Here is a 21,595-nt window from a genome sequence, read left to right on the forward strand (position 1 = left end):
ATTAATATTTACTATTTTAATTTAAATTATTTCGGTTTATGCGGTTTTGGGCAATTTAAATGAATAATTCATATAAAATAACATACAACGAATTAATTCACGAAAATTTCCAGAAATATTAATATAAATATACTAAACACATATAAAATTTATGAGCATAATTTTATGTAAATAAATACATGTAAGAATTTATACCTTTAATAATTTCACTATTAACCAATTTCTTTTGTTGTAGAATTTTTAGATACAAAATTAGCTTTCTCTCCTTGAATTTCTATAATTAACACTAAATAATATTATTATAAAATTTTTGAGAATTTTTAGGAATTTTTCTAGGGTTTTTAGAATTTTTTAGGAATTAGCTTATTTTAGGAAAAAAAAATTCTTTTTTTTTTCCCTTCCCTTCTCCTCTTCTTTACCCACGGTACTTCCCTTATATAGGCTAAGATTTGCAAATTTATCTATAATTTTAATTTTACTTCATGGGCAAGAAATAAACAAAAATCCAAGATCTTTATTCTTGGTTTTATGTAAGGGATAAGATTAAATTAATTACTTTGGCACTTACCTTAGCCTTGCCGCCAGCTTTTTCACATTTTTACTTTTTTTTTGATTTTATTTTATTATATATATTTTTTATTTTTAATTATAATTTAATATTGGAAAATAAAAAGATTAAATTATTGTAGGTAATTTAGCTAGACTTAATATTTAGATAATTTATTTTAAGAGAAATAAATTATATATAAAAGAAAATCGAGAACTTAAAAACGATTGGAATAAAATTTCGAAACGGCATTAAAAGAAAATAATAAAACGAAACGATTATTTAATTTGTCAAAATATTTAAGATTAAGAAAAACGGTCTGTTACAACTCTTCCCCCCTTAACATAGTTTCGTCTCGAAACTTGAACCTAAATGAACAACTGGGGATAGCGTTCTCTCATATCAGTTTCGCTTTCCGAAGTTGCTTCTTCGACATGATGGTTCGACCATAGCACTTTAACTTGAGGTATTCTTTTATTCCTCAATTCTTTCACTTGACGATCCAAAATTCTAATTGGTCTTTCTTCATAAGCTAGGTTTTCATCAATTTGGAGGGGTTCGTGAACTAACACATGTGATGGGTCGTGGATATACTTTCTCAACTGAGAAACATGGAATACATTATGAACTCTAGCTAAACCCGGGGGTAAAGCTAGTTCATATGCCACCTCCCCTACTCTTTTCAAAATTTCAAAAGGTCCGATGAATTTAGGGCTTAATTTCCCTTTTATCCCAAAGCGTTGGACTCCTTTCGTTGGTGAAATCTTTAGAAATACTTTGTCACCTTCAGCAAATTGCAAAGCTCTGCGACGGTTGTCTACATAACTCTTCTGTCTACTTTGTGCTGCCTTCATGTTCTCTTGTACTACCCTCAAGCTATCAATAGAGTCTTGGATAAGATCTGGTCCTTCAGGCACATTTCGGTCCATCTGATCCCAACACAACGGCACTCGACATTTTCTTCCGTATAAGGCTTCGTTTGGTGCCATCTTAATGCTGGTTTGATAGCTGTTGTTGTACGAAAACTCTATCAAAGGCAATTTCTGTTCCCATGAACCACCAAATTCAAGAATACAACATCTCAAAAGATCCTCTAATGTCTGGATGGTTCTTTCGGTTTGGCCATCAGTAGCCGGATGAAATGCAGTACTTAAACATAGCTTCGATCCGAATGCTTCTTGCAACTTTTCCCAAAATCGTGACAAAAATTTTGGGTCTCTGTCAGACACAATTTTTCTCGGTACTCCATGTAACCTTATAACTTCTCGAACATAAGCATCAACCAATTGTTTTACTGACCATGTTCCCTTCATTGGCAGGAATCTTGCAACTTTGGTCAATCTGTCAATTATTACCCAAATTGTGTCATTTCCTCGTTACGTTCTTGGTAATCCAACTACAAAATCCATGGATATGGAATCACATTTCCATTCCGGAATTTCTAGTGGTTGATTCATATAAAGAGAAAGGCCCATCAAATCTAATAATTAAACTTGGCACTTGGCAGCATCGTATTAACATGTACCTAAAGGTAGGCACATAAACTATTATTCAATCAACAATTTAACGGACATTAACCGAGATATTGCGAAATAATGTATTTGTTTTGTATATTACTGTAGGTTATTACAGAGATTATAGACTTGGTATCAGAGCCAATAAGTACGATACCAAGTGTACTATAAACTATATTATAATATTGTAATAATCTATATCAGAGCCAAGTGTAACGGATCGTTAATAACCTATATTGTTTTAGGTTATTAACCTATATTACTATTATATTACCGCTTAGCATTATTTGTTTATAGTACAAAACAATATAGTTTATAGTACATTATAATTTATTGAAAATTATATTTCTTTTGTATATTACTGTATTGTTTATAGTACAAAAAAATAACCTATATTTTATAGTACAAAACAATATAGTTTATAATTTATTGAAAATAATATAATATAGCTCTGATAATAACCTATATTGTTTATAGTACAAAACAATATAGGTTATTACAGAGCCAATAAGACAAAACAATAATATTATAATATAGGTTATACTCATATATATTACCGCTTATAATATATATTATAATAATTTGTTTATTATAATATATATTATAATATTATATAGACAAAACAGATATATATAGTACTATATAAACAATACACTTGTATATATATTAGCACTAAACAATAGACTTGTAAGATGTTATATATATATGAAATTTATATATATACAGAAACACTTGTATTATATAGTTGTTTATTATAATATTATTGTTTATTGTATTATATATATACAGAAAAAAAGTTTATTTTGTTTATTGTATTAATATATAGGTAATATTCATCCATATATATTATATTAATATATAATATATATAATAATATATATATATACACTATATATATATACACTATATATATATATAGTGTATATATTATAATAATAATATATATATAATATATACTATTATATATTATAATTCTATTATTAATATTATATATATTAATATATAGTATTAATATATTATTTTAGGAATAATATTATTATAATTGTATATATACTTTATATAATATTAATTGTTAAACAATAGTATTATATATTATTATAATTTATACCTTTAATAATATATTACTATTGTTTGTTTATATTACTATTATATTATATATATATAATAGTAATATAAAACAACAAAGGTATAATAATTACTATCATAGTTTATGAGGTAAATATTATTATATATTGATTAAATTATAAATATAAATACATTTATTATATATTAATTATTTTACAAAGGTATAGGTAAAGGTATATTATAACTATATTAATAATAAATTATTAATTATAAATTATAATTAATAAATATATAATTAATAATATATAGTAATATATAATAATTAACAAATATATAATTAATAATATATAAATATAGTTATATAATAATTAATAATTAATATATTTATTAATAATTAATTATAATATATTAATTATTAGGTAAAGGTATATTACTATTATATATAATAATAATTAATTATTATTAGATTATTATTATATATAATAATCGTTTCTACAACAAAGGAATTTAATTAATAATGAAATTATTAAAGGTATAAATTCTTACATATATTTATTTACATAAATTTATGCTCATAAATTTTATATGTGTTTAGTATATATAAATTAATATTTCTGGAAATTTTGGTGAATTAATTCGTCATAATTTATTTTATATGATTTATTCATTGAAATTGTCAAAAACCGCATAAACCGAAATAATTTAAATTAAAATAGTAAATATTAATATTTTTAAACGAAATTTTTTCTGTACATATATATATATATGAGGTATAGATTGTGTATTAATTTCGTGAAATATTGTTGAGTATAAATATTATTATTAATTTTTTCTAAAAAAAACAAACCGCAAAATCTGAAATAATTTTAATTATAATAGTAAATACTAATATTTTTTAAAAGAAACTTTTTCTGTATATATATAAATATGAGATATGAGTTTTGTATTAATTTCGTGAATTATTGTTGAATATAAATATTATTATTAATTTTGTTTTGCTAAAAAAAGCATAAAATAAGGAAATTCATAAATTTGGGTTAAAAATAATTAATTCTGGAAAAAATAATTTATTTTAGTGTTAATGTATTTTCATTTCATTTAAATTATTTTTTGGGAATTTTGTGATATTTAAATTTTAAAGAAATAAATTAATAATCTAAATTGTTATAATAGGCAAAAAGAAAGAAAAATGAAAATAATAATTAAAATTTATTTATTTTGGTGAATAAGAATATATGCCAACTCATTAAATTTCACAAAAATAACTTAAATGAATTGGAAATACAGTAACTAAAATAATTTTTTTTTTCCAGAAATAATTATTTTTAACCCAAATTTATGAATTTCCTTATTTTATGCTTTTAGCAAAAATTTATAATAATATTTATACTCCACTATAATTCACGAAATTAATACAAAACTTATATTTCATATATATATATATGTACAGAAAAATTTTCGTATAAAATTATTAATGTTTACTATTTTAATTAAAATTATTTCGGTTTATGCGGTTTTGGGCAATTTAAATAAATAATTCATATAAAATAATATACAACGAATTAATTCACCAAAATTTCCAGAAATATTAATTTATACATAATAAACACATATAAAATTTATGAGCATAATTTTATGTAAATAAATATATGTAAGAATTTATACCTTTAATAATTTCACTATTAACCAATTTCTTTTGTTGTAGAATTTTTAGCCACAATATTTGCTATAATTAACACTAAATACTATTATTAGAAAATTTTTTTGAGAATTTTTAGGTATTTTTCTAGGATTTTTTTAGAATTTTTCTTTGAATTAGCTTTTATGAAATAATTTTCTGATTTTTTTTTAACCCTTCTTTCTTTTTTTTTTTTTAATCCCACGACATGCTTTGGACTATTTATAGGCTAGGATTGCAAAATTTATCTATTATTTAATTTTTCTTCATGTGCAAGAAATAATAATTCACTTAAAGATTTTTATTCTTGGGTTTATCCTTAGGATAAGTCTTAATTAAATGCTTTTGGCATCTAGCTTTCTTAGTGTTGCCGCCCATTTTTTTATTTTTATTTTTTTTTTTTTACATTTTTACTTTTATTATTATTATTATTATAAACTTACTATTATCACCAAATTCCAGAATACAACATCTCAAAAGATCCTTTAATGTCTGGATGGTTCTTTCGGTTTGGCCATCAGTAGCGGGATGAAATGCAGTACTTAAAAATATAAACTTACTATTATATTACACTTGGTATCAGAGCCAACGTTATTCGAACGGTCGGATCTTCTTATCCGATACTAGGAAACGCCGTGATAAATTACGATTTTGAAAAAAAAAATTAGTATTTTAAATGAAATTTGTTTTATGTGTTTTATCTGCTAAAAAAAATGTGATTTGCGATTTAAAATATAGCTAACGCAACACTTCCCTACTTTATTAAAAGATGCCAAAAGGTGGTAGTAGAGGGTATATCGTAAGAGGTGAACCTTTGGAGATCATTATGATGGTTTACACCAGGAGTTTGAAGTTGAAGGTAAAATAATTTCTGGAAAATTTCCTGTTGGTAATTTTAACAGCAAATATTTTGTTTGATTGTGGAGCGGATATGTCTTTTATTTCTAGTGCTTTTCTCCGCATATCTCCTATTTCTTTGAAACCTCAAAAATCCCACTTGTGTATCAATTTACCTGATGGTACACCTTACCTGTGTGACCGTATCTTTTATGATTTTCCATTAGAGATTTGTGGGAATCTTTTACCAGCTGACTTAATTCAATTCGATTTGGGAACATTTGATATCATTTTGGGCATGGATTGGTTGGAGAGATATTCAGCGGAGATTTTGTGTAAGGAAAAGGTTGTTAGAATAAAAACTCCCGAGGGAATAAAGTGCATTCGAAAGAACTCAAGATCTCAGCTAGAGACAATTTCTGTAATTCAAGCAACACAAATGATAAAACAAGGAGATGAAGGGTTCTTATGTTTTGTTACTACTAAAGAAGTAAAACCTAAACCTAGTTTGCAAGAAACCCCGATCGTGCAAGAATATTCTGATGTGTTTCCTGAAGAATTACCCGGTATACCTCCAAAAAGAGAAGTAGACTTCCATATTGACCTTATTCCTAATATCACCCCTATTTCTAAAACCCCTTACCGTTTTGCTCCAGCTAAATTGGCTGAACTAAAGAAGCAGCTAGATGAATTGCTGGAAAAAGGTTTCATTCGACCTAGTGTTTCACCATGGGGAGCTCCGGTTCTCTTTGTCAGAAAGAAAGATGGGAGTATGAGGCTATGCATTGATTATAGGGAGATCAATAAGATTACCATCAAGAATCGTTATCCTTTGCCAAGGATAGACGACCTTTTTGATCACTTGAGGGGAGCAAGGGTCTTTTCGAAGATAGATTTGAGGTCTGGTTATCATCAATTGAGGATTGCTGAAGAAGATATTCCTAAGACTGCATTCAGAACCAGATACGGGCACTATGAGTTTCTAGTAATGCCATTTGATCTAACGAATGCTCCAGCAGCATTTATGGACCTCATGCAAAGATATTTCAACCCTTACCTGGATAAGTTTGTTGTTGTGTTTATTGATGATATATTGGTGTATTCGAAGAATGAAGAGCAACATGAGCAGCACTTAAGGATAGTTTTAGAGAAGTTGAGAAAAGAGAAACTTTTTGGCAAGTTTAGTAAATGTGAATTTTGGTTAGAAAAGATATCTTTCTTAGGGCACGTAGTTTCTAAAGATGGAATTTCTGTTGACCCTGAAAAGATTAGGGCAGTGATGGAATGGTCGAATCCAAAGAGTGTTACTGAAGTAAGAAGTTTCTTAGGCTTGGCAGGCTATTACAGGAAGTTTATGGAAAATTTTTCTAAATTGCCCGACCGTTGTTTGAGTTGCTTAAAAAGGGAGTTCGATTTCAGTGGGGCGAGAAGCAGAGTAACTCACTAGAAGAGCTTAAGAGGAGACTTACGACTGCACCTGTGTTGATCATGCTCGACTGTGGGAAAGCATTTGAGGTATATTGTGATGCATCGAAGGAAGGTTTGGGATGTGTGCTAATGCAAGAAGGCAAAGTAGTAGCTTATGTGTCATGGCAATTAAGGCCACACAAGCTGAATTATCCAGTACACGACATTGAACTAGCAGCCGTAATTTTTGCCCTGAAGTTATGGAGACATTATCTCTATGGAGTACCATGCAAGATCTTCACTGATCATAAAAATTTGAAATATGTCTTCACTCAGAAGGAGTTGAATATGCGACAAAGGCGGTGGCTGGAAATCATTAAAGACTTTGATGTTAACATAAATTATCATCCTGGAAAAGCAAACAAAGTGGCAGATGCATTGAGCAGAAGGCCGAGGATATCTGTAAATGCTATGACGGTACCTTGGGAACTATACCGAGAAATTCAGAAGTTAGATCTAGAAATTGTTCATCACTATCAAGTTGTTGAGTATTTGGGAGCAATGACTATACAACCGACTTTGTTCGAAAGAATTATAGAAGTACAACAAGAAGATCCCGAAATAATCGAATTAATCATTCGAGTTCAAAGAAAAGAGACAGAAGCATTCGAAGTGGGTGAGAAAGGTGAACTAAGAATGAACGGGAGATTGTGTATACCAGACAACACTGAGTTGAAAGAAGAGATTTTGAAAGAAGGAACCAAGGAATGTTTCACGTACACCCTGGTAGAGATAAGATGATTGAAGAATTAAGGAAATTATTTTGGTGGAAAGGTATGAGAAAAGATGTAGCTGAATTTGTATCCCGGTGTTTGATTTGCCAGAAGGTGAAATTTGAAAGGCAGAAGAGTCCTGGACTACTTCAACCACTAGAAATTCCGAAATGGAAATGAGATTCCATATCCATGGATTTTGTAGTTGGATAACCAAGAACGCAACGAGGAAATGACACAATTTGGGTAATAGTTGACAGATTGACCAAAGTTGCAAGATTCCTGCCAATGAAGGGAACATGGTCAGTAAAACAATTGGCTGATACTTATATTCGAGAAGTTATAAGGTTACATGCAGTACCGAGAACAATTGTGTCTGACAGAGACCCAAAATTTTTGTCACGATTTTGGGAAAAGTTGCAAGAAGCATTCGGATCGAAGCTATGTTTAAGTACTGCATTTCATCCGGCTACTGATGGCCAAACCGAAAGAACCATCCAGACATTAGAGGATCTTTTGAGATGTTGTATTCTTGAATTTGGTGGTTCATGGGAACAGAAATTGCCTTTGATAGAGTTTTCGTACAACAACAGCTATCAAACCAGCATTAAGATGGCACCAAACGAAGCCTTATACGGAAGAAAATGTCGAGTGCCGTTGTGTTGGGATCAGATGGGCCGAAATGTGCCTGAAGGACCAGATCTTATCCAAGACTCTATTGATAGCTTGAGGGTAGTACAAGAGAACATGAAGGCAGCACAAAGTAGATAGAAGAGTTATGCAGACAACCGTCGCAGAGCTTTGCAATTTGCTGAAGGTGACAAAGTATTTCTAAAGATTTCACCAACGAAAGGAGTCCAACGCTTTGGGATAAAAGGGAAATTAAGCCCTAAATTTATCGGACCTTTTGAAATTTTGAAAAGAGTAGGGGAAGTGGCATACGAACTAGCTTTACCCCCGGGTTTAGTTAGAGTTCATAATGTATTCCATGTTTCTCAGTTGAGAAAGTATATCCACGATCCATCCCATGTGTTAGTTCACGAACCCCTCCAGATTGATGAAAACCTAGCTTATGAAGAAAGACCAATTAGAATTTTGGATCGGCAAGTGAAAGAATTGAGGAATAAAAGAATACCTCAAGTTAAAGTGCTATGGTCGAACCATCATGTCGAAGAAGCAACCTGGGAAAGCGAAACTGATATGAGAAAACGCTATCCCCAGTTATTCATTTAGGTTCAAGTTTCGGGACGAAACTATGTTAAGGGGGAAAGAGTTGTAACAGACCCTTTTTCTTAATCTTAAATATTTTGACAAATTCAATAATCGTTTCGTTTTATTATTTTCTTTTTAATGCCATTTCGAAATTTTATTCCAATTGTTTTTAAGCTCTTGATTTTCCTTTATATAAAATTTATTTCTCTTAAAATAAATTATTTAAATATTAAGTCTAGCTAAATTACCTACAATAACTTAATCTTTTTACTTCCTATATTAATTTATGATTAAAAATAAAATATATAATAATAATAATAATAATAATAATAATAATAATAATAATAATAATAGTAAAAATGTAAAAAAAAAAAATAAAATAAAAAAAAGGGCGGCAACACTAAGTAAGCTAGATGCCAAAAGCATTTAATTAAGACTTATCCAAAGGATAAACCCAAGGATAAAAATCTTGAAGTAAATTATTATTTCTTGCCCATGAAGTAAAATTTAAATAATAGATAATTTTGCAATCAATAGCCTATAAATTAACCAAGAATGCCGTGGGGAAAAATGGGAGAGGAAAAAAAAAAATCAGAAAATTTATTACAAATATAAACTAATTCCTAAAAAAATTCTAAAAACCCTATAAATAGTAGATAAATAATTTTAATTATAATTTTGTTTTCTTGCACATGAAGAAAAATTAAATAATAGATAAATTTTTCAATCCTAGCCTATAAATAGTCCAAAGCATGCCGTGGGATTAAAAAAAAAAGAAGGGTTAAAAAAAAATCAGAAAATTATTTCATAAAAGCTAATTCAAAGAAAAATTCTAAAAAACCCAAGAAAAATTCCTAAAAATTCTCAAAAATTTTCTAATAATAGTATTTAGTGTTAATTATAGAAATTCAAGGGGAGGAAGCAAATATTGTGGCTAAAAATTCTACAACAAAAGAAATTGGTTAATAGTGAAATTATTAAAGGTATAAATTCTTACATTTATTTATTTACATAAAATTATGCTCATAAATTTTATATGTGTTTAGTATATATAAATTAATATTTCTGGAAATTTTGGTGAATTAATTCGTTGTAATTTAATTTATATGATTTATTCTTTAAATTGCCAAAAACCGCAAAATCTGAAATAATTTAATTTAAAATAGTAAATATTAATATTTTTAAACGAAATTTTTTCTGTACATATATATATATGAGATATTGATTTTGTATTAATTTCGTGAAATATTATTGAGTATAAATATTATTATTAATTTTTTCTAAAAAAACAAACCGCAAAATCTGAAATAATTTTAATTAAAATAGTAAACATTAATATTTTTACACGAAAATTTTTCTGTACATACATATATATATATATATATATATATATATATATATATATATATATATATATATATATATATATATATATATATATATATATATATATATATATATATATATATATATATATATATATATATATATATATATATATATATATGAAATATAAGTTTTGTATTAATTTAGTGAATTATAGTGGAATATAAATATAATTATAAAGTTTTGCTAAAAAACGCTTAAAATAAGGAAATTCATAAATTTGGGTTAAAAATAATTATTTCTGGAAAAAAAAATAAATTATTTTAGTTACTGTATTTCCAATTCATTTAAGTTATTTTTGTGAAATTTTATGATATTTAAATTTTAAAGAAATAAATTAATAAATTAAATTGTTATTGTAGGCAAAAAGAAAGAAAATTGAAATAATAATTAAAATTAATTTGAATATATGCCAACTCATTTAATAAATTGTTTATTTTAAAATATTTCGTGTCGATTTCGATCCTAAGAAAATTAATTATTCATGTACAAAATTTAAAAATTTGTTATTAAGAAAATAATAAAGCATAATTGAAATTTATCAATAAATAAATACTAAAGACCCATTTTAGTTTTGATTTAGTTTAATAATAAATGAATATTTATATGCAAGATGTTATGAATTTATTTCTATTGTATGTTATTATAATGTTGCATTTATATGAAAACAGTAACATGATAATAAAAAGGCTTGATAGTAAGGAAATGCCGAACCATGCTTCCGGCATGTAAAAAACGTGGGACGTGTTTTCCGGCACATAAAATACGGCGAACACAGTAAGGTTGTTTAACCTGACCTGTGGCTCGAGCAATATTGTACTGGAGGAGTGACGACTCCCACTAAGTTAGGGGTTTTGGTTTACCTCACCCTAACAGGCCCTTATATATATCAAACAAAGATTATATGTGTTGCATTCATTAAATAAGTAATCGAATTCCACGCCCTAACACTCAAGCAGAAGTGTTAGTAAATCACGCCCTGGTACTCAAGCAGAAGAACCAGAAGTTATATCTAATATAAAAATGAATTCCCTATAATACATAAGATACCTTGCATATTATTTATTGCAATGCACTTATTTTTGCTTATTACTTAATTGTCGTGCATATACTATCCATACTTGTATAGTTGCGGTAAGTTTTTATACTCGGTTTTTTTTAAAGCTGACCGATTTCCATCGGCTGTTCCCATATTTCGGGAGCAGATGCTGCAGGTAACTTTACATGAAGTTATTAAGAAGCTATAGTATTGTCTGTGTGATGTTAGTATATATGTAGTTTATATTACGGGTATGTAAAAACGATGATTATGTATTAAAGAAAGATTTAATACGTAAAATTATATTTTCATGATTAAGTTTTCTTTGTTTTTTTTGAAAATTCTGTTTTGTTTCATTTATTTTTCGCAATAATCACGGTTCGATAGACTTCCGCTTAGCATTATTTACTATTATATTATATTAAACCTGTACATTAGAAAAGAACTGTCCGTTACACTTGTAAATTAATAATAATATTTATACTCCACTATAAATCACGAAATTAATACACAACTCATATCTCATATTTATATATATACAGAAAAAGTTTCGTTTAAAAATATTAATATTTACTATTATAATTAAAATTATTTCAGATTTTGCGGTTTGTTTTTTTTAGAAAAAAAAATTAATAATAATATTTATACTCAACAATTTTTCACGAAATTAATACACTATCTATATCTCATATATATATATATATATATATATATATATATATATATATATATATATATATATATATATATATATATATATATATATATATATATATATATATATATATATATATATATATATATATATATATATATATACAGAAAAAAAATTTTGTTTAAAAATATTAATATTTACTATTTTAATTTAAATTATTTCAGATTTTGCAGTTTTTGGCAATTTCAAAGAATAAATCATATAAATTAAATTACAACGAATTAATTCACCAAAATTTGTAGAAAATGAAATTTAAATATAATAAACACATAAAAATTTATGGGCATAATTTCATGTAAATAAATATATGTAAGAATTTATACCTTTACTAATATCACTATTAATTAATTCCCTTTGTTGTAGAATTTCTAGCCACAAAATTAGCTTTTTCTCCTTGAATTTCTATAATTAACACTAAATACTATTATTAGAAAATTTTTGAGAATTTTTAGGAATTTTCTAGGGTTTTTAGAATTTTTTTTTAGGAATTTTACTATTACTAAGCATCAGTTTTTATATAAATTATATAAATTATATAATAATTTCACTATATAATTTATAAATTTATATAGTATAATTTTCTAATATTATAAGAAATTATTATTTTATTATAATAAACTTAGGGTTTTTATAATACAAGTGTATAAATTCCCTGTAAGGTTTATTATAATATTATTCAAGTGCCTACGTGATCGCGACTCGTAGCTCTACAAATATCATGAAGACACCAAAACCTAGAAACAATCACAACTAATCGAAAATGGGCAAAACAGAATGCTCAGTTTTTGAGCTAAAATCTCAATATCCAAATACCAAATTTCATACTAGAAACCAAATAACCCAAATAATCAATTCCAATCAACACTAAAAACAACTCAATCACTAATTGAATCCATATACTCATCTTAAATTCAAGTTGATATCCAAATTGAATCCACGACCCAAATTGAATCCACAAATACCAAACTACTTTAAAACATTCAATTAATACTTAAAAGGAATAGTTTGTGGATTACCTCAATCACCATTAAAGGAAGAGGAAGGAGTTGGTATGGTGGTGACTCACGTGTGTGATGGTGGAGGGAGGAGAAAGAGCCGTTGCGTGCTCCTGTTGGCGGCACAAGGCTGGCTGCTGGAAGGGAGGCAGCTGGCGTCACAAGAAGGGAAGGGAAGGCGGGTGACATGGCGGCGAACAGCCGGTTTGGTCGGCCAGCAGCAGGCGTTGCACAGGGAAGGGGAGAAGAGAAAGAAAGGAGCAATAATATTTGTTTATAATATAGTACATTATTTGTTTTGTACAGAGATTATTACTGTATTGTTTATAGTACAAAACAATATAGTTTATTACCAATATAGTTTATTATAATATTATTGTTTTGTCTTATTGGCTCTGTAAATAACAAACTATAATGATTTATAATATTATTGTTTTGTCTATATATTATAATAATTTCGTCTATATAAAAATATATATTATAATATTGTTTATATATTATAACCTATATTGTAATATATAAATATAGGTTTTGTACACTAAGACAATTTTGTTTTATAGTGCTAATATATAGGTTAAAACACTTGTATTATAGGTTATAGTACATTATTTCATATATATATATATATATATATATATATATATATATATATATATATATATATATATATATATATATATATATATATATATATATATATAGGTTATAATATATAAACAATACATTATATAGACAAAACCTTTAATAATTTTATTTTAGAATTTTTAGGAATTTTTCTAGGATTTTTTTAGAATTTTTTTTTAAATTAGCTTTTATGAAATAATTTTCTGATTTTTTTTAACCCTTCTTTCTTTCTGACAAAGAGAACCGGAGCTCCCCATGGTGAAACACTAGGTCGAATGAAACCTTTTTCCAGCAATTCATCTAGCTGCTTTTATGAAAATATTTCGTGTCGATTTCGATCCTAAGAAAATTAATTATTCATGTACAAAATTTAAAAATAAATTATTAAGAAAAAAATAAAGTATAATTGAAATTTATGTATAAATAAATACTAAAGACCCATTTTAGTTTTGATTTAGTTTAATAATAAATGAATATTTATATGCAAGATGTTATGAATTTATTTCTATTGTATGTTATTGTAATGTTGCATTTATATGAAAACAGTAACATGATAATAAAAAGGCTTGATAGTAAGAAAATGCCGAACAATGCTTCCGGCATGTAAAAAACGTGGGATGTGTTTTTCGGCATGTAAAATACGGCGAACACAGTAAGGTTGTTTAACCTGACCTGTGGCTCGAGCAATATTGTATTGGAGGAGTGACGACTCCCACTAAGTTAGGGGTTTTGGTTTACCTCACCCTAACAGGCCCTTACATATATCAAACAAAGATCATATGTGTTGCATTCATTAAATAAGTAAACGGATTCAACGCCCTAACACTCAAGCAGAAGTGTTAGTAAATCACGTCCTGGTTTCAAGAAGAAGGACCAGAAGATTAATATATATAAATAAATCTAATCTTAAAAATGAATTCCCTATAATACATAAGATACCTTGCATATTATTTATTGGGATGCACTTATCTTTGCATATTACTTATTGCAATGCATATATTTTCTATACTTGCATAATTGCGGTAAGTTTTTTATACTCGAATTTTTTAGAAATTAAATATTTATATAATAAACTATTATATTATTTATTTTCTGTATATATATATACAGTAAACAGACAATAAACTATATATTATTATAATATTATTTTATAATTTATATAATTTGTTTTTATATATAATAAACTATTTATCATTGTAATATAATATAATATAATAATAGTTTAATTAATAGTTTATTATATATATATTTACTAAGCATAAACAATAGTATAATTTATATATTATTATATAGTATTATAATTCATTGTAATATAATATATAGAGTATATATATTATAATAATATATATTATTAATTAAATTATATATTATTAATGATATATATATATAGTAATATACTTTTACAGGTATATATTATTATAATTTATATATTTATTTACAACAAAGGTATATATATATATAATAAATTAATTTCACTATTATATATATATATATATAATAATTATATTATTTCTATTATATATAATAAATTATATTATTTATTTTTGCTAAAACTAATATATATAATAGTAATATAAAACAACAAAGGTAATTTGTTTATATTTATTAGCTAATAAATATATTAATTATTATAATTTAATTATTATAATAATTAATAAATATATTAATTATTATGCTCGTAGCGAATCATAATGAATTATAATTAATACTATATATTATATCATAATAAATTATAATATCATAATAAATATATAATAGTTTCATTATTATAACGATTATTATTATTAACATTGTACAATATATTGCAATAATTAAATTATATATTGCAATATATATAATTAATATTAATAGTTTATTATTATTATTATTATTATTATTATTATTATTATTATTATTATTATTATTATTATATATATATTGCAATAATTAAATTATATATATTAAATATTGCAAATTACCTTGTACTGATAAATATATATAATTATAATATTAATATTTATTATTAATTATATATATAAATATATATAATTATAATATTAATATTTATTATTAATTATTGCAATATATTTTTTCTAAATTACAATAATCCTATATAATTATAATATTAATAATATTGCAATAATTATCTACAATACAATACTATACAATATATTTATTATGATATTATATATAGTATTAATTATAATTATTAATATTTATATGTGTTATAGTATTAATATATTGTAGATAAATATATATAATTATAACATTAATAATAAATATTAATACTATAACATTGTACATTTCGAAAAAATATATTGCAATAATTAAATTATATATATATTATAATTAGTACAAATTATAATTTCACTATTATAATTTAATTAATAGTTTATTATTATTATTATAATACAAGTGTTTATATATTATTATAATTCCTAAAATAATATTAGAAAATAATTTATAAACACATATAAATATTACTATTACAATATATATAAATAATATTATAATAATATATAGTGTATATATATATAATTTATATATACAGTAATATATAATATTATTATATATTATTTATTTTGTTTATTCAAAACACTTGTATATATATAATATATATTACTGTATATATAAATTTCGTAAGTTTACTATTATTATATAATACAACTCATATCTCATATTTATATATATACAGAAAAAGTTTCGTTTAAAAATAATAATATTTACTACTATAATTATAATTATTTCAGATTTTGCGGTTTGTTTTTTTAGAAAAAAAATTAATAATAATATTTATACTCAACAATATTTCACAAAATTAATACAGAATCCATATCTCATATATATATATGTACAAAAAAAATTTCTTTTAAAAATATTAATATTTACTATTTTAATTTAAATTATTTCGGTTTATGCGGCTTTGGGCAATTTAAATAAATAATTCATATAAAATAATATACAACGAATTAATTCACCAAAATTCCAGAAATATTAATTTATACTGAATAAACACATATAAAATTTATGAGCATAATTTTATGTAAATAAATATATGTAAGAATTTATACCTTTAGTAATTTCACTATTAATTAAATTCCTTTGTTGTAGAATTTTTAACCACAATATTAGCTTCCTCCCCTTGAATTTCTATAATTAACACTAAATACTATTATTATAAAATTTAAATTCATTTATAAACAAATATACCTTTCGTGAAAGAAGCTTTGATACCAAGTGTAACGGATCGTTCTTTTCTAATGTAGGTTTATTATAATATATAGTAAGTAATGCTAAGCGGAAGTCCATTGTACCGTGATTATTGCGAAAAACAAATAAGACAAAACAGAATTTTCAATAAAAACAAAGAAAACTTAAATCATTAAAATATAATTTTACGTATTACATCTTTCTTTAATACATAATTATCGTCCATAATATAAACTACATACATATAATATCCTAATCTCACATAAACAATACAATAGCTTCTTAATAACTTCATGTAAAGTTACCTGCAGCATCTGCTCCCGAAATATGGGAACAGCCGATGGAAATCGGTCAGCTTTAAAAAAACCGAGTATAAAAACTTACCGTAATTATGCAAGTATAGAGAATATATGCATTGCAACAAATAGTATGCAAAAATAAGTGCATCACAATAAATAATATGCAAGGTATCTTATGTATTGTAGGGAATTCATTTTTATATTCGATTCATTTATATATATTAAACTTCTGGTCCTTCTGCTTGAGTACCAGGGCGTGATTTACTAACACTTCTGCTTGAGTGTTAGGGCATGAAATCCGATTATTTATTTAATGAATGCAACACATATGATCTTTGTTTGATATATGTAAGGGCCTGTTAGGGTGAGGTAAACCAAAACCCCTAACTTAGTGGGAGTCGTTACTCCTCCAGTACAATATTGCTCGAGCCACAGGTCAGGTTAAACAACCTTACTGTGTTCGCCGTATTTTATGTGCCGGAAAACACGTCTCACGTTTTTTTCATGCCGGAAGCATGGTTCGGCATTTCCTTACTATCAAGCCTTTTTATTATCATGTTACTGTTTTCATATAAATGCAACATTACAATAACATATGATAGAAATAAATTCATAACAACTTGCATATAAATATTCATTTATTATTAAAATGAAATGGGTATTTAGTATTTATTTGTAGATAAATTTTCAATTAAGCTTAATTAATTTCTTAATAATCAATTTCTTAAATGACTATTTATTTTAAATCTTAAAATAAATAGTTCCATTATAAATAAATACTAAAAATGTCTTAAAAAGGACATATTGGGTTTATTATAGATCCTAACTCATTTATCCAAATTTTAAGAAAATAAAATTTTATTTCATTTAATTAATTTCTTAATAGCTTATTTTTTAGATTTAGTACATGAATAAATAATTTCGTTAAGACCAAAAATCGACACGAAATATTTTAAAATAAATAATTCATTTAATAAGTTGGCATATATTCTTATTCACCAAAATAAATAAATTTTAGTTATTATTTTCATTTTTCTTTCTTTTTGCCTATTATAACAATTTAGATTATTAATTTATTTCTTTAAAATTTAAATATCACAAAATTCCACAAAAATAATTTTAATGAAATGAAAATACAGTAACACTAAAATAAATTATTTTTTTCAGAATTAATTATTTTTAACCCAAATTTATGATTTTCCTTATTTTATGCGTTTTTTTAGCAATTAAAAAATTAATAATAATATTTATATTCAACAATAATTCACGAAATTAATACACAAATCATATCTCATATTTATATATATACAGAAAAAGTTTTGTTTAAAAATATTAATATTTACTATTATAATTAAAATTATTTCAGATTTTGCGGTTTGTTTTTTTTAGAAAAAATTAATAATAATATTTATACTCAACAATATTTCACGAAACTAATACAAAATCTATATCTCATATATATATATATGTACAGAAAAAATTTCGTTTAAAAATATTAATAATTACTATTTTAATTTAAATTATTTCAGATTTTGCGATTTTTGGCATTTCAAAGAATAAATCATATAAATTAAATTATAATGAATTAATTCACCAAAATTTGCAGAAAATGAAATTTAAATATAATAAACACATATAAAAATTTATGGGAATAATTTCATGTAAATAAATATATGTAAGAATTTATACCTTTACTGATATCACTATTAATTAATTCCAAGTATATAGTAAGTAATATCATTAATATAAACTATATATTACTTACTATTACTTACTATATTACTAATATCATTACTTACTATATAAACCTACATTAATATGTTACTTACTATATATAATATAATAAGTAATATAATATTGCACAACTATATATTATGTTATATATATATATATATATATATATATATATATATATATATATATATATATATATATATATATATATATATATATATATATATATATATATATATATATATATATATATATATATATATATATATATATATATATATATATATATATATATATAATATATTAGGTTCAAGTTTCGGGACGAAACTATGTTAAGGGGGGAAGAGTTGTAACAGACCGTTTTTCTTAATCTTAAATATTTTGACAAATTCAATAATCGTTTCGTTTTATTATTTTCTTTTTAATGCCATTTCGAAATTTTATTCCAATCGTTTTTAAGTTCCCGATTTTCTTTTATATATAATTTATTTCTCTTAAAATAAATTATCTAAATATTAAGTCTAGCTAAATTACCTACAATAACTTAATCTTTTTATTTCCTACATTAATTTATGATTAAATATTAAAATATATATAATAATAATAAAATAAAAAAATGAAAAAAAAAAAGAAAAAAAGTAAAAATCTTGGAAGTGGGCGGCAAGGAAGGCTAAGTGCCAAAATAACTTAGTTTTATCCTAATTTTTCTTGTGCATCAAGGAAAAGATTAAAAAAAAAAAAAGATATAAAGAAAATATCTTGGAGTTGGCGGCAAGACTAGCTAGGTGGCATGAGTTTTATTTTTGCCTTATCTTCTAATTTTCTTTCCCATATATATATATATATATATATATATATATATATATATATATATATATATATATATATATATATATATATATATATATATATATATATATATATATATATATATATATTTTTATATATATATATATATATATATATACCACAAAGCAACCGTGGGTAAAAAAAAAAAAAAAAAGGGAAGGAAAAATCAGAATTTTTTTTCTAAAATAAACTAATTTCCTAAAAAAATTCTAAAAACCCTAGAAAAATTCCTAAAAATTCTCAAAAATTTTTTAATAATAGTGTTTAGTGGTAATTATAGAAATTCAAGGGGAGGAAGCTAATATTGTGGCTAAAAGTTCTACAACAAAAGAAATTGGTTAATAGTGAAATTATTGAAGGTATAAATTCTTACATATATTTATTTACATAAATTTATGCTCATAAATTTTATATGTGTTTATTATGTATAAATTAATAGTTCTGGAAATTTTGGTGAATTAATTCGTTGTATATTATTTTATATGAATTATTCATTTAAATTGGCCAAAAGCGCATAAACCGAAATAATTTTAATTAATACAGTAAACATTAATATTTTTACACGAAAATTTTTCTGTACATATATATATATGAAATATGAGTTTTGTATTAATTTCGTGAATTATTATTGAATATATATATATATATATATATATATATATATATATATATATATATATATATATATATATATATATATATATATATATATATATATATATATATACCACAAAGCAACCGTGGGTAAAAAACAAAAACGGAAGGAAAAATCAGAATTTTTTTTCTAAAATAAACTAATTTCCTAAAAAAATTCTAAAAACCCTAGAAAAATTCCTAAAAATTCTCAAAAAATTTTCTAATAATAGTATTTAGTGTTAATTATAGAAATTCAAGGGGAGGAAGCTAATATTGTGGCTAAAAGTTCTACAACAAAAGAAATTGGTTAATAGTGAAATTATTGAAGGTATAAATTTTTACATATATTTATTTACATAAATTTATGCTCATAAATTTTATATGTGTTTATTATGTATAAATTAATAATTCTGGAAATTTTATTGAATTAATTCGTTGTATATTATTTTATATGAATTATTCATTTAAATTGCCCAAAAGCGCATAAACCGAAATAATTTTAATTAAAACAGTAAACATTAATATTTTTACACGAAAATTTTTCTGTACATATATATATATATGAAATATGAGTTGTGTATTAATTTCGTGAATTATTATTGAATATAAATATTATTATTAATTTGTTTTTGCTAAAAAAACGCATAAAATAAGGAAATTCATAAATTTGGGTTAAAAATAATTAATTCTGGAAACAAATAATTTATTTTAGTGTTACTGTATTTTCATTTCATTTAAATTATTTTTGTGGAATTTTGTGATATTTAAGTTTTAAAGAAATAAATTAATAATCTAAATTGTTATAATAGGCTAAAAGAAAGAATTATGAAAATAATAATTAAAATTTATTTATTTTGGTGAATAAGAATATATGCCAACTCATTAAATAAATTATTTATTTTAAAATAATTCGTGTCGATTTTTGGTCTTAAGGAAATTAATTATTCATGTATTAAATCTAAAAAATAAGCTATTAAGAAATTAATTAAAAGAAATAAAATTTTATTTTCTAAAAATTTGGATAAATGAGTTAGGATCTATAATAAACCCAATATGTCCTTTTTTAAGACATTTTTAGTATTTATTTATAATGGAA

This window comes from Amaranthus tricolor, chromosome 3 (genome assembly GCF_026212465.1).
Source record: "Amaranthus tricolor cultivar Red isolate AtriRed21 chromosome 3, ASM2621246v1, whole genome shotgun sequence".
NCBI classification, from domain to species: domain Eukaryota; kingdom Viridiplantae; phylum Streptophyta; class Magnoliopsida; order Caryophyllales; family Amaranthaceae; genus Amaranthus; species Amaranthus tricolor.